At 45.2% G+C, this 16219-nt stretch overlaps 1 protein-coding gene across 3 annotated transcripts in view; it reads right to left on the bottom strand.

Annotated features, from left to right (window-relative positions):
* pum (pumilio) overlaps nt 1–16219 on the bottom strand; it is a 210966-nt gene that overhangs the window by 98060 nt on the left and 96687 nt on the right. The gene's annotated exons all lie outside the window — the stretch shown is intronic.

The raw sequence follows: 16219 nt of genomic DNA, 5'->3' as shown, positions 1-16219 counted from the left end.
AGAGACAGACACTTCGGCAGAGAGAGCGCTCGCAGTGAGAGAGAGCGAACTGTTGCTTTTTGTATTGGAGACTCTGCCCTGCGGCGGACTCTTATACGCCTTATACGCCGCTCGCACAGCAGCAAGCAACAGCATTGCCAGTTGTTCGAAAGAAAGAAAAGCGCAGTTATCTTTTGTAGAATATCATCGCCAGCCGAAACTTGCCGAGGCCCAAGCGCCTGCGGTGCGGTGGGGGGTGAGGGGAGGGGAGGGCTCGGGTGTATGCTTTGCATAGATAAATTTTGTGCATTGTTTGGTTTGGCTCAGTCGCGGGAAAAGAAGCGCACAATTTGGTTAAAAACAAAAGTTAACAGGTTGCCACTGGGCTGGGAGTTGGGGGCTGGAGAAGTTTGACTTCCCTGCTAGACCTATGAATCATTCGGGGTTGCATTCGCCCACAGCTCCAATATTTAATCTTTAACAAAACTTACTTTATAATATTTTTAAAGTTTTTAATTACATATTTCTCAAACACCTTTTTTTGTTATACTTTTAAGCCAAAAATTCAAATGTGGTTCATAATATTTGCATCGACTGGACCCATTTTCGTGTGATTTCATCCTCTTTGAAGTTTCTAAGCATTTGATCCAATTTGAACCACAAATTTACAACGATAGATATTTCAAGTGAGGAGATTGAGCCAACGAATTATTCCTAAGATCTTTCTCCTGGTAAAAAGAGGTCTGAAAGAGGTGTTCTTTAAGTGTCGATAGATAAGAATAACTTGTCCATATTCCATCAAAGAAGCTTCTTCAGGTTTTCTTCAGCCATGTGAACATCTGTATTCCATTGGAGGCAAACATCTTTAACGACTTTAACCAAACTTTGACCTTTTTGGCCTGTTCTAGCCCTATGGCTACTGTGGAGAAAATTGTACAAGAACAATGTTGAAATATTTCAGAAATTATTGTGGAAATTTATTCCTTTCCAGGGTCAAGGGACTTCTATCAAATATATTTGATGTTAATACCTACAAATAAATAATCATAAATAAACAAATAAATAATCAAAATAAAAAGTTTAAACCACAACCACTTTATGACAAAAGAATGGTTCTTTGCAAAATCAAATATTCTAAAGATGTTCAAATAAACTAAAATATTCAAACGATTATTATCTAATATTTTGCATACGAGTTTGGCGTTCAAAAGAAAGTCAAAACTCCAAAGACACGTCAAAAATGTGAGCCCCCTGCCAAGGGAGGCGCTCGGCCATTAACTGAATTTCACCAGCAACAAAGCAAACATGGGAGCAAAAAATAAACCGATTCTAACCAAAACGAGCTTCATTAATTATACACAACTGGATGACAAGTTTCAGACGCCTTGTAAGCATTTTAATGATCATAAACCAACGAAAAGAACCTGGAGTTGAGCAAGCCCATGCGGAGTTTGTTGACTTCTCCAACAAAGTGTGACTAAACAAATTAAGCCGAGAACCGCAGAGAGAGAGACGACGGACGACGGACGAGAGGCAGGAGCAGGGGGCAGGGGGCATAAAGCACGAAGCAGATCAGCAACGAACTCGAAGCGCACTAAATTACGAATTAAGTAAGGTTCGTTCGCAGTACCTGGCAACACATCAAAGGGAGAGCCACAGCTTTTTGAGTGTGAAAAAGCAGCAAGAACGCTTTCAGCGAGTGTTGCGACTGAACGCTGAGCAGTACTCGTACTTGTGTCCCTTCCTTGAAAGGATGAACTGAGCTCCTGTAGGGATTGCACTTAATCTTGTGCATACTTTGGACATTTTTGAAGGGCCTACGTAACGCACGAGAGGTAACCTCTCGTCACCTCTGCAGATTACATTTTCCTACACGAACACAATACATATATCCTCGTACTCCACGCACTACTACAGGGTAGGAGAGTCTACATACATAAGCGGATTTCATGCACGACGTTCAATCGAGGCAAAGGCAAGCTCGTCTCCATTTATGAAAACTGGAAAATCGCTGGCAATAAATGGAATATCCATCATCATCATTATTATGGTCATCATTATCAGCGTTCTCCCAAATGGGAACAAGACGAGAAAACAACATTTTCTGCAGCAGCAGGAAGAATCTAACGGCATTCGACATCATTCGAGAGGAGAATGCTGAGATGGCCCGTCCACACGGGGGAGACGGGCAACAGCAACTTGTTGCAAACCGTAGCCGTGTTGCAGCAACATGGTATGGGCGCATCGGTAATTAAGCGGTAGTTTCTTGTTGCGGCCACCGATCTGTTTCCCCCCTGCCCCGCTCTCACGTGATGCGTGATGCGGGTCTTTGTTTTTGTAGCCCACAAGTTCAACGGACGGAAGACATGAGAAATTAGCACAGCAGCAGCAGCAGCAGCAGCAGCGGCAGCGGCAGCGGCAGCACAAGAGAATTATGCAAACTGCGAGAGAATAGAGCATTGCTGTGTTGATCTCTCCGTCGCTCGCTCCCTCTCTGGCCTAGGCAATGACATTCAAAAAAGCTGCCAGTCAGGCTTGAGATGGGAGGAGGAAGTTTGTCGCGCTCTCGCTCCCGCTCCCGCACACAGCTGCTTGTGCTCTCTGCTGCCCTGCTCTGCTCTCGCAGTATTTGTCTATTCCAGTCAAACAGCTTTGATTCGAGTTCGTTCACCGCACGAAATACATTGGTATGGCATCAGCACAATACAATAATGATCATCATTATTGGGTTCTCGCCAAATGGAGGACGGGACGCCTTGGCCTAAAAATATTTTCAAGCCAGCCTCCACGCGAACCGCGACCTGCCTAACTGCATTCGGGCCAAGCAGAGCTCTTGTCTTGGGCTCTCCTTTGTTTCTTTTTTTCTCTTTCCTCTGCAGCACAGTGGGAAGCAGAGGAAAGCTAAGAGGGGGGAGATGGAAGGATAATCCGCATCGCGATAAGCCATTCCTTGGATCTGGGATCTCCTATCTCTCTTGTTACAGCAATTAGCCGACCCGACTGCGGTCGCGCTCAGAGGATTGTGTGTTCTATCCGACAGTAATTAATTAAAAGCACTGCATAAATTTACAAAGGTTTTTTTTCCACAGTTTGTCTCTTGCTCTTTAGCGAGAGGGTGCTATTATTTTAGTCTCTGCTTTGCTTTGCAACTTTGTCTTTGAAACATGATTGAGACAGTCTTGCCTCTCTTTCTGCCTGAATCATGCAAATCTTTATAAAAATTCGTAAACGTATCTGTCAGTCTCTTTGACAGCTTCTCCGTTACCGTTAATCTTTCTTAGCTAATTAGCAGTCCAGCTACAGCCAGCCTCCTATCTGTAACTGTTTCCAGACGCCTCTCTTCCCAGCCCACTCTGCACGACTCTCCTCTAAACAAGTGGCACAGCCGCCGCCTGGTGCCATTCGATTGATTATGAACCACATTCGCGGACCCAAATGGTTTGTTAATTCATTGATTAAATATTGTAATTTGTATAATAATAAACACAAACTATAAAAAAGTCAGGGGAACAAAGTCACATTTCAATATGGGAGCGGATCTGTGTGGTGCGACGCATTCTGCTTCTCAAAGAATTGCCTGATCATAATAATTCCACCAATTCGCCATTTTTTCTTTATTAAATAAATTAACTTTTGCCTTCCCACATCCTTTTAAGGAACTTAATGTTCTACACTTCAAAAGCCTTGTCCCCCGCGATATTGTACGTATCGATTGGCGAAAGCAACATCGATCTATCGCACATTTCCAAAACTATTGTGCCTATCGATCCATGGCATCGTGTTTGGATCAAAGTATCGGAGTACGATTATTTTCTTTTCATTCCCTTTTCTTTCCTTAAATCTCTTAGGTTTCCCATGAATCTGAAAGGGTATTAACGCCTTCGGCACAGCCTTTATTTACTGTGTACTTCTCTCGTTTACTTGTCGCATTTAATTTTAATTATGTGGGCCTATAAATTTACCCCTGAGCTGTGGCTGTCGCTATCGCATTCGCTGTTCGCTGCGGCTTTTGTTTTGCCAAATAAATTCGTTTAGTCTGTCAAGGGTCTATCGATAACGATAACTTAACGCGCTCAGCCGTGCGTGTGTGTGAGTGTGTGTGTGTGTGTGCCCATGCACATTCCTCTGACAATGCATTTCATTTCATTTCATTTGCAATTCACACTAAAGTTAAGTGCCCAACCAGATACGACGGCACACACACACAGACCCACAGCCACAGAGACCTGGAGGACGCTGAACGGGGAACGGTGGGTGGGACGCAGAGGGGTTTCAAGTGTGTCAGTCGGTTGCGTTGAGTGGGTGTCGAGACTCCGGCCGGCAGGGTTGTCAGGTAATTGAATAACGTCCTCGAAACGTAGTATATGTATATGAAAAAAGTGCAGTGTTTTGCACACAACGTTTTTCTGTTCAGTTGGAAACGTAAAAAACAAAAAGAGGCGCCGAATATTTGCCCACAATTTAGATCGAGATGCAGTTGGGATTTTATTAAATCGATTTTGGTTGGAATATAAATTGTTTGCCTGATACAGGAATGAACCTTAATTACTTTTCAATATCTGAACAATCGCTCTTTTATCCTTGTTTTGCCTGCATTCTGCTTCTCTCAGAAGAGACTTAATGAGAACATGGCGTAGTCCTCGGTTACCATAGCTCCGCTCAGCACATACTCCTCCTCCTCCTTCGCCACTACGAGGACATACATATCTCGTCCATCTCCATTTCGTTCATTCATCAGAGCATCGGAACCACTGCTCATCTGTGCCCGCCAGGCCCGGCCCCTCCACTCCATTCATCGGTGGATGGCATATCTAAATTGAATTTATAATAGTTGACAAGACAAGACCTCGCCACTGAACCCAGCCACCGTCACCGCCACCGCCATCGCCACCCACCTCAGTCGGATGGTCATTCAATTCAGAGCAATTCTCATTCATTTACTTCAATCACTTCTCACATTTTTTTGCCCCAAAGAGGGAGACGGACTCCGACTGAGGGCGAGCGGGGGGAAAAATGTGGCGAAAATTAATTAAAAATCAATTTGATTTTGATTGTTGACCGGCTTTCAACCCCACACCCACTCGCCCGCTCTCCTCCCACCGACATCTATCTCTCTCCATCCATTGGTAACCCATCTATTTGTGCTCTCTCCCTCTCACTGCCTCTCCCTCTCCCTCTCTCTCCCTGTCTCGTCTCGAATGTTTAATTGACGTTTGGTACAATGTTTGACATTTTTGCTCCACGAACTGACGTTTTTTTGTGCCTGTTTCTGTTCTGTTCTCCCACTCGTTTCGTTTTCAATCTTTTTTATGATTTTTCAATTATGCATTTTGTTGTCAATTTTTTTGGGCCCCAGGATCGGAGCCATGTTGTTGTTGTTGTTTTTGTAGGGTGTACACCCACAAACAGAAAACAAATCAAAATAAAAGAACATTTTTAATTGAATTATTGCGCAAGGAAAATAAATAAATAAGTGGAGACAACGAGCAGCAGAGAAAGAGAGAAAGAGGCAACGGAGAAGCTCCATTTAAATTCGCGTATTTATTTATCGATAATTAAATTCGATTCAATTGATCAGGCTCGTACAAAAACCTACTTTCTATATAAAATATAACAGCACGATGTGAAATGTATCCTGCCAACGAAAAGGAAATTAGTTTAAATTAATTAAAATGCACATATTTTTTTCAGCGGCCTTTAACATTGGAGGGAGAGGAGAACCTTCCCATCTAACAGACATTTTCAATGGCAGGCAGGCAGCAAATGCAATTTTGATGGCCCCAAACACGTAGGACACACAAAACTGGCGGGGCCAAACAGCAGCAACATTTTCATGGATATTTTGCTCGAACTGGAAGCCAGCCAAAACAGCGACGAGTGTCAGACAATGCAAATGAATGAAATGAATGTCAAAGCAAAGTGGAAGGGAGAGACGAGTACAAAGAGAATGAAAGAACCTCTAATACTCTAAAAAATGTCCACTTATCTGACTAATACTCATTGTAATACTCAGCTTTGTACCCATAAAGACGAATAACGATGATCTGATCCTATACCTAAAGAACGACGAGCAACAAGCTGGTGAAATTACTTATTAGGTAGTGCCTTCCCCACACCTGCTCTCTTTCGAGGACCATCCGTTCTTCAGTCATTTGCCAAACGTCATCGGAAGGGCACTATTTTTTCATTGTTTACGAATAGACTCTTACACCGAAAACAATGAAAAGAATATGCTTTGCTATACCACAAAATGCTATTTTAATTTGATTTTGAATTATGTTCTTTCCTGTCAGTTGAAGCAATAACAAGCGAAGAGTGCGGAATAGTTCGTCTCTCTGAGAGCCGATTGAGAGAGTTGATAAAGTGGATGGTCCTCACTACAGCGGACGACATTACCTTACAATTAATTTCAGCATAGTGGTGAGAGCAACGATCTCTTAAACATTAAACTCCATTTTAAAAAGCCCAAAATATTTACAGCTTAATATTTCCAATCCACATAGATCGGACAAGAAGTCTGCTGTCAGAGACTCATCTCTACGTTTAGCATTTTTTATAGAATCGACATACTTCAGGCGAAAGCAATGATACCCTCTCCAGCCAGGGTACAGAAGACACAAAAAACAGCAAAAGCAAAAGCATATGACAATGAAACACCTTTTTGCTTCAATTAAGCTTTAAACTGGCACAAAAGCAGTAAAAAAATCATTATCAAAAAGGCAAAAACGAAATTAAGTAAATAAAAAACAAAGCAAAAAGCTGCCACCAAAAGTATTTAAATAAAGCGAATTTAATCGAATGCTTTGAGAATCACAAAAGTGGCAGAATGATAAAAAAATAAATAATAAATAAGAAACGAAACCTTCGGTAAACATTACAATAAAAGATAATGCTGTCGCACCTTGAGATTGTATTCATCTTTCGAGTTTCTCTTGCCAGCGGCTTTAAGGAGTTGCAGCATTCCTTGGGGTTCCGTTTGGCTTCAATGGAACATTCCAATAGTTTCCCCATTCCCCATCTGTGCATCGATCGGTGTACAGTCAGTCACGCACTTATCGCCAGGCATTGTCAGACCCAATTAAAGAAAACTAGATTCAGCTCGAGGCTTTCTTCCTATGCAGCAGCTGCTGTTGTTGACTGATTGAACAAATGGCAACGGGAAAAGCTGTTGGGGCTCGTTTAAGGCAAGAGATTCATCGACAAAGTACAGTCACGCATGCGATTTGTGTCACTTGTGCTATTTTTGGGACGCTTACAATCAGAGTTCTTTGCTGCTTTCAGCCAGAATCGAGCATACGAGAAGATAAGCTAAGACGACTGACTCATTCTACGGTTGGAGTCACGCCCACCGTTCGACAGCCCGACTGTCGACTGGTTGACTGGTGAAAGTAGAACATTGATTAGGCCCGAGTACAGTCACGTTATTCTGGGGGCAGTCGTGATCATACAGTCGTGAATATTTCACTCACAAACACAAACACAAACATCAAGCATGCTGCATTATTCGACCCCAAATCAAATGACCCTTGAATTCCTAATTTCGAGATCTCAAAGAGTTACCATTCTCAGCCCCATTTCCGACACCAATTGTCACATTTGTGGTGTTTCGTATCAGGGGATTGAATTCCAAAGGAGCTCGGAAACACGAGAAAACCGAAAGCCATATCTTTCAGATGTCCAAATCTGCCTCTCCTCTCTATCGCACACACTCTTCCTCGTGCAGTGTGCGCCCTCTGATCTGTTGACTGCGTATCGGGCATAAATGTAGAGCCGCGGACCTTGACGCGCCTTACAACGTTTCCGTTTGTTTCTCATTACTTTTTTGCTCACTTGTGAGTACGATGGGGGCATTAGATACACACCTATACGTAAATACCGTACATCTAAGATATTTAATAGTTTGAAAATACGCCACAGACAAAAATAGGCCGTAGTATCCCATGTATCTCTCAAATTCCATACAAGCGGCTTTTCCGGACGAAAAACTGCCCCGATTAGACTCCCTTTTTTCGTCATTATCTAATCACGCTGATAAGGTGAGAGATTCCAATGAGATTCCAATACAGTACTTACAGAGAAGTGACTTGTGACTTATTGGGGAGCCATATATCTTTACAGCTTTGATTTTGTAGCTTCCACATACCTGGAAGTAAATAAAATGATACAAAAAAATTAGTTTTAAAATTGAGCTGATAAGATCAAAGATTATTTCGAAAAAGAGATGCAATGTGAGGCCCACAAACAAGCGCCAGGATTATCCCCAAGTGCAAAACGGGAGTCCGAAATTCTCCTGGAATTCCATCTCTCTTTCATTATCCACTTTCATGGTCGCTCTCAACTTGATTAAAAATTATAACGCACTTAAAAATATGTGTTTCCGAGTTTTTTCGTTGCCGTTGCTGCTCGGTGCTCGGTGTTCGGGGCACGGTGTTCACTTATGCCTCATTTAACCAAATTAAAAGTAAACACGAGCCAAGTGCAAAAAAGCAGGAAAATTAAAAGGAAATTCTCTGTGGCTCTGCGGCTCTGTGGCAGATTTAATCAGCGGCGAGAAGCTACCCAACCGCGAAAAGTATGCAGCGGAAAATTATGAAAGCCGGGAGTCACAGAAAGTGAGAGAGAGAGGGGGGGGCGAGGATGAAAGTAGGTAAACACAGGAAAAGTAAAGTGAAAGTGACACGCCAGTGACACGGCCCAAAAATGAGCCTCATCCACAAATATTGAAGGATACTTAAAGGCATCCACAGGCCCTCTATTCGAACAGATGGGAGAGCCAACTCATTTGGAATCTGTTTGGGGAGTAGGCGGAGGATATCTCGGGGAAATCAATGGAAATTTCAGAGCAGAAGCAGCGCCACTCAAATATGCAGCAGCATTTCATTCTCTCGCTCGCTCTGCCTCCGCCTTGGCCTTTGTCTCTGCTGATGTCATCGGAGTCGCCTCAAATAGACCGCAACCAAACAGTTCCTCTCCAGCCCATCAGCCCGGCAATCCAGGCTGGCACCCCAAGGAGGAGCAGACAAACTAAATTTGTCCTGTCTTCTCGCTTTAGTGCTGACTCGAGCGAGCCAAGCGAGTCCTGGGAACAAACTTGTCAGCCCTTTTTAAGCCTTTCCGATGTATTTATTTTGCCCAACTGATGGCTTTCGATAGACGTGCACTTTTCGGGAGGGTATATCATTTGATTTATCCGAGGAATAGGGAAGATCTGCGAGACTCGATCCTTGTTTCCTTTGAGTATCTGTTTCGTTTGACTCTCCATCCCATCCCCTCCTTCATAATTCGATGACTACTCGGCATCAAAAAAGAGCATCCCCTATTCTGTCTCAAAGTAGCGGCTTGGCCTTCGACTTTAATGGCTTTAAGCAGCTACGGTCAATTTAATTTTCATGGCAGCCGGCAGGAGACAGTCGTCCGACCAGAAGTAAGTAAACGGCAAAGGACTAAGCACACACAGGGAAGAGGGATGTAGTGGTGTGTGTGTGTGTGTATCCTGCATCCCCGCACTGGCCAGGCGACAATTCGAACGAACATATGGAGGAAACAAAAAAGGAGCACACAAACCGAAACGGAGAGGAGCGGACAGTGGAGGAGAGGAAAAACTTGAAAGGAAAACTTGATTATAAAGCGATGACTTCACACTTTGCCGGACTACGGAAAACGGACTACGGATGCCGGAGGTGGGCTGGGGTTGGGGGTGGCGAGTGGGGTAGGACATATAATTTTCTTTTGGCCTGGACAAGGACATTGTACAAACAGAGGCGTGTACTGCATGGCAGAGAGGAAGAGAGAGAGCAAGGCGATGGGGATACGAGAGATTCTTCTGTAATTTAATACTTTTCTAATATGCAGTTGTCTCTGTCTCTCCCTCTCTCTCGCTCTCTCTCTCTGTGTGTGTGTCCCTTTTTTGAGAAAGAATTTTAATAGAATTGGTAAGCTGAGATGGGTATACGCTCCCTCCATCTCCCTCTCTCTCTCTCTCCCGAACCTGATTAGATGCCCAAAAAGTAGGCAATGAAATTTGGAAAATATGCTCTGCTGTTTGCCCCACACCCCCACCCCTCCACTAGGTCACACTCAAACGGTTAAATGGGGATCCAAGGGGTCTGTGGGTGTGCCGAAACAGCAGAAAGTAGAGTCAACAAGTCGAATCGAAAGAGTTTTTTATGATGTCACACACTGTAGGGCAGAGCCAGTAGGGGGTTGGGGTGGTGGGGGGAGGAATAAGTAATTGGATTGCTTAGGATGGACATTTATCGAGGCTCCTAAGTCATCGTGCTGCCCAGCTGGCGCTGCACTTTCTCTTGTGTATAACCATTAAGGAGCGGTACAAATATCGATCGCTAGAGTATCGATAGGGAGATAAGGTATCGCTGGAGAGTATCGGTTAAGGGTACCATCGGATAGGTTAGGCTTAGGGCACTCAGATGATTGGGTCCCTTAGACGTCCCTTTTTCCTAGCTAGAACTCCATTTTCTTCTTTCACTTCGAGCAATTATCCAAAACAACTTACTACTTCTCTCGCTCTCTCTCTCTCTCTCCCTCTCTTTCTCTGTCTCTGTCGAACTTCGCTGGAAGTCTAGTTAATGCCATGTCGTCTCTGAAGCTACGTGCCACTTGCTCTGGAAGCAGCCACAACTATCCCGCCATATACCCGTACAATAGCGACAATTTGCCAAAATAAGAAGCACAAAAAGGAGAAAATGAAGCAGAGAACGAGAGCCGGTAGAGAGATGAAGAGGAAGATGTCGAAGCCAAAAATAAAGTCATGTTTAATGGCGCACAAAACACACCGTAAAAAGGCGACAAAAAAGAGGAGGAGCAAGAGGAGGAGGATGCACTGAAGAAGCTCGTGTCGAGAGACACGAAGGAGGCGGAGGCGGAGGAGCAGGAGGCACAACGGGCAAAAGAAGTGAATGCAAAGTTATTTGATTAAGTCACTTAGAAGAGGAGCAGGACCCGGGATGGGGATGGCGATGGCGATGGGTATCCTTTGGCAAGGACTAGCCCATAGCCAAGACACCACACCACAGAGTAATGCCACTCAGACAGGCTGCGGTGCAGGGGCGGAGGAGGGACTGGGGTTGGGGTTGGGGTGACAGCAGCATTCTCGGCTCTGCATGTAATATTGACATATTGAACAAACGTGCGGCAAGCCCAAAAGTAAAATTGGCGAAAAGAAAAGAAAAACACATCGAAAACGCAAGTGCAACGCAGCAGCTACTATCGCAGACAGGAGGAGGAGGGAGGGGATGGGAGGGGAGGCGGTAGACAAGGACACAGCCCGGGCTTAAAGGACTAAATTCATATTAAAAGTACGCGCAGCAGACATGACAGCCAGTAAGCGGCAAGGCGACAAAGACAGGGAGAGACACTCGTCGAGAGCGGAGTACAGTCATCGAAGCTGAGAGATGGGTGCGTGACTCACGAGACAAGAGAGCAAAATCAAGCGATACTCGTATCTTCTTCGTAAATACATCGTATAAACATCTCCATCTCCCATCACCCGCAAAAGCTGATGCTGCCAGAGCATAGCTAAAGCAAACCCTCCCAAAGGACCGCTCTCGAGGAGATGCACCTTCCACCGATAGTTGGGCGGGGCACATCTCTAGCACGATCACCCTAGACCCGTGCCCATCTCTGCTTGCGACTCGAACCGCACATTCAGCTGCTGCAAAAATGGTAAAGAGGGGTGAAAGGGGTGTGAAGGGGGAGAGACAAATTCTAAAATATATTGCCAAAGACTCGACAGCATAGACGCACGTACACTCCTTTGCCACTCGCCCACCGCGCCACCCCTCCGCGCGCCCTTTGGTCCTGCAGGGAGCAGAGCGGACGGAAGGAGAAGTAACCAGCATCGAGACACATTTTCTAATAATGTTTCAGCGTCACGTATTAATGCGTTTGTTTGTATCTTCATTTTACCCGCTGGCATTTTAATGTATTTATTTTTTCTCCGCACAACCCCTCACTCTACCACCCTTTCTCGCCTTCCCGCTAGACCGCTCTTTGGGAGCCAACAAAGGAGGAGCAGCAGGAGAGAGATAGGAAGCAGAACCGTTCTCTGGTGGTTTTTTTTTCGGGCATGTTTGTGCATGCGACACACTCGTCTGGATAATAATGAAGTACGTTTACGTGTAAACTCTATCTAATATGTATGCTAAAAGCTTCCACAACAAAAACCACTGGAATGAACACACAGGGGCACAGAAACAGGGGGGAGAGAGAGAGAGGTCGAAACGCGATGAATTTTTCTATTATTTCATCTCTCAGAGGGGAAGAGCTCGAACCCGCCATCCGAACCCCACAAAGGGGTTAGGACTATCAGGAGTTGAAATTAATTAGAGCAGCTTTTGCTGCTTTCCGGAATCGAGTTGAGTGCTAGATGATGCTCTAGCTCTAGCCGGAGCTCTGTCCCGGGGAATGAGATGATGAGCAAGGGGGAGGAGACGAGTGGGGAAGTGTGAAAGGCTTAAGTGGCACTGAAGTGAATTAGAGCAAAGAGAACAGCGCCAGACTGATAGTTTCTGGTTGAGGTGATTGATTAATTGGAACGTGCCAGTCAGAATCTGAATAATTGCCCCACAGCACTCGAAGGAGGAAATTATTCAACCTTTGCCCCCGTATGCGATAGGAAAGATTATTCGATAGCAGATAAGATAGTTATTAGGTATTTGTCTCATTATCGATACTTTGAAACATACGATACTTGCGATATACATCGATATTCTTGGACGTTGACATGCAATGAGTGCATTTTTCAAGAGTGACATCAGCAGAAGGCCGTTATGCGCGGATCCCGGGTAAAACGCAGCCCTCCTCCCGACCAACCGACCGAGTGGCGCTGCCGCATGATGCGCGACTATACTATATTTATATATACTATACGCACCCTGTGGTTCAGGCTTGAGCTACTTACTTACCTTAGTTTGCCTTACTTACCATTGCCTAGTGCATAACAGACTAGTCTATGGCTAGTACAAGCACTCGGGGCACTCTGGGTTGACCCATGACCCACCTGAACTAGTCGTGGGCTAATCAATGCTGGTGCAACTCTGGGAGGCTCTGCTTAAACACTCTTTTGCCTCCTGTGAAAACAGCCTCGGACTAGTACGAACAACCGATTGCCGATAAAAGAACTTATTCAAAAATTGTATAGCTTTTATTTATGGACTAGGAACAGTCTGCACCAGTTGGCACAGTCATGGACCAGTCCGTATGGACTAGGAGGAACTGAATGCAGATACATGCCCCAGTTGAAGGTAATAAGGGAATTACATTGAGATGGGAGGCTCAAGGGCTAGGACTGGTCCATTCGGACTAGTCAGTGGCTAGGCCTGGACTAATTTTCAGAACCATAGGGCAGTTTTATTGGAGAAACCAATGGCATATGGGCACATCAATGGTTCCGATGATAGCTTCCTATGACAGTATAATCCAGTCTTGTCCATTCCATCTTGGAAAAATCCTGTAGACAACGAAGAAAGGCCTCTGAAGAGGAATCGAATACCAAAGGATAATAACTAAATTACAGGTATTCCCTCCTTCCCATCCTGCACAGCACTCTTATTGCCTCTCGTTTAAAACCGATCCAGAACTCACATTTCGATGCTCTCACACACCTCTTAAGGACATTCCTTGCTTTCAAGTTAACTGAAAAGTTTGAAGCATTTTCCTGCGCTCTTGATCAACTTTTCTATTCAGAGCTTCTTGCCATTTTCCATTTCCGTTTTGTGATGTTGTGGAAGGTCTAGCATAGTACTCCTGGGCGTCCGTTATATACACATTAATTCACTTTTGCATGAAAGCCACTTTACACTATTACCCCCCCACCAGGTGGGAGGGGGGAATGGCGGCTGGGTGGGGGCAAGGGGGCACGGCGGCACGGGGGCTGGGTGTGTTAGCGGTTGGGTTATTGCAAACTGCGCAACGTGGAAAAATTCATCAAGCGCAAAATAACATTGCATACTTTATGGCGCATTATGAAAACACACGCGCTCAGGACTTGAACGGGGGGAGGGGGAGGGCAGGAATAGGGAAAGGGCATGGGCTTGGGGGAAAGCGAGATGGAGATGGAGAAATTTGCGCTACATTTACACAAAAACGTTTTAGAAAATGTGCGCAACATGACAACCCTACCCCCCTGTCTCTGTCTCTTTCTTTCTCCCTCTGCCTCTCTGTCTTTCTCTCTCTTTCGCACACACTTAAAACTATTAAAAACATGGAAAACGCAAGCTGGCAGTTAACCCCGAAAACCGTTCCCCGTCCCCGCCCCCCCATTCCCGACCCTTCTCCACCATCGAGTTATGCAGATAGCGCTCATGATGATGATGATGATGATGATGACGAGAGCCAGACACAGACCACAACACTGGCAGGGTGGGAGGGAGGGAGGTGAGGTCGGGTGGGCGGAGAGCGTAATATAGCTGCGAGGACATTCAGAGTAAACAGAGCAACAATCATGGCGACGTCTACGAGGAGGAGGATGGCGATGATGATGATGACGATGGGGGCGTCTCTAGCTGACGTCAGCCAATGTCCCTCCACCCCCCCATTCGGGGGATATTTTCGCCATATGGCAGAGTAATGATAATAAACTCCTAAAAACACAGACACACGCACACAGAAGGGAGGAAGGGAAGAGGGGAGGAGGCGGTCGGGCAAGAGCAACAGGAGGCAGAGCCACACAGGCAAAAGTGTCGTCATTCTGTCGGCAACCGAGCGTTCATCGCCTTCCAGGATGTCACTCGCATCTTATCTGGAGAACCGAACCGAACCGAGCAGGAGGCTTCCCTCGTCCCCACAGATGCAACGGCAACAGTGGCAACAGCAGCAGCAACTTTGCAGCTGCAACGGTTCGGACTAACGCCCCTGCAGATAGTGCCAGTTATTTTCATTCAATTTCAAGCCAGCCCCCAAGCCCCCAGCCCCTAACGAAAGCCGGCTGCCACTGCCACTGCCACTGCTGCTGGCCAACCGCTGAAAAATGTGCATTTTGTACGATTTCCATCCGTCAGAGAAGGTTGCGAGAAAATTCAAGCAACACTGAATCAGAGCGGGGAATGAAAAATAATGAAAAGGTTAAATTCGTATTCCAACCGAAAGTTGAGCAATGTTTGTGGTGGCAGAACGGGTTGGAAATTAGGGAAAATTGTTTTGAATCCAATTAAAAGTTGAACCCACTTTGGCGCCATTAGGAATCGGTTGTTAAGGAGTAGTATTTCCAGTCGAGTGACCAGAGTCGCCAGCACAACTTGATCAGGGATCACTGATTATCAGAAATGCTCCATAAGAACAGTACAATCCATTCTCTTGATCCGTGATGCATTGCTGTGGGCCTATGTATATCGATAGCTGACATATCGATTGCAATATGCCCTAAGTTGCGAAGAAAAAGTAACAAATTATTCCAGGAATTATTCAAATTTCACAGGACTTCTTTCTGGTGCGAGTCGCGGAGCTTCAAAGCCAATATCGATAGGTTCTGAGCCGATTATATTTACGATAGCGCGATAGCAATGGAAAAGTATCATAGGGGTTGACAGGTAGATGATAGATGACACCTGATGCAAGATGCATGAAACATTGTGCTGGTGGAAGCGACCAATCGTTTCATTAACCTTGTATCAGCCTTGATATAAGCCAGGAAAGCATAAAAAGTACAGTCCCTAAAAATCCCCTTGAAATACAAGAGGCCAAAAAACTGGCAACATATTTTGTGGCCGTACAGTACGAAAGCTTTTAGTTGATAAAGTTGATGAAGTTTTCCATTTCCTGGCCGCAAAGTGCATTAATATTTTGTACTTGCAACTAACTAACCAACTAACAACTGACAAATGCAATTAAAAATGTGCAGAGACATCTCATTGCCGGCAGGGACGCGCGTCGTCCCAATGCCAATAACAGGCTAGAAATTAAGAGCATCAGACCAGGACCAGGGCCAGGACTAGGGCCAGGGCCAGGACACGGGCTAACGTTGTTTCATCAACTCATCAGCATCATCCTCCGGCTGCTCCGCTCCTTGGTCCTGTACTGCTCTGTTCCGTCCTGATGGTGACTGGTGGCTGGTGGCTGCTGTTTCTGTTGCCTCCTCATTGCACGACCCCGCAGGCGTTATATGTAATTGCATTTTTTAGTTTTAATGGAGCGTACGGAACGGAACGAGGAATAGGAACAACAACGAGTGGGATGATGCGAATGTCAGCGGGAATGGGATTGCGAATGGGATTGGAACCGGGCA

The sequence above is a fragment of the Drosophila pseudoobscura genome, chromosome 2 (genome assembly GCF_009870125.1).
Source record: "Drosophila pseudoobscura strain MV-25-SWS-2005 chromosome 2, UCI_Dpse_MV25, whole genome shotgun sequence".
Taxonomy (NCBI): domain Eukaryota; kingdom Metazoa; phylum Arthropoda; class Insecta; order Diptera; family Drosophilidae; genus Drosophila; species Drosophila pseudoobscura.
Note: the sequence above shows the minus strand (reverse complement) of the source record. Positions and strands in the feature narration are given on the sequence as shown.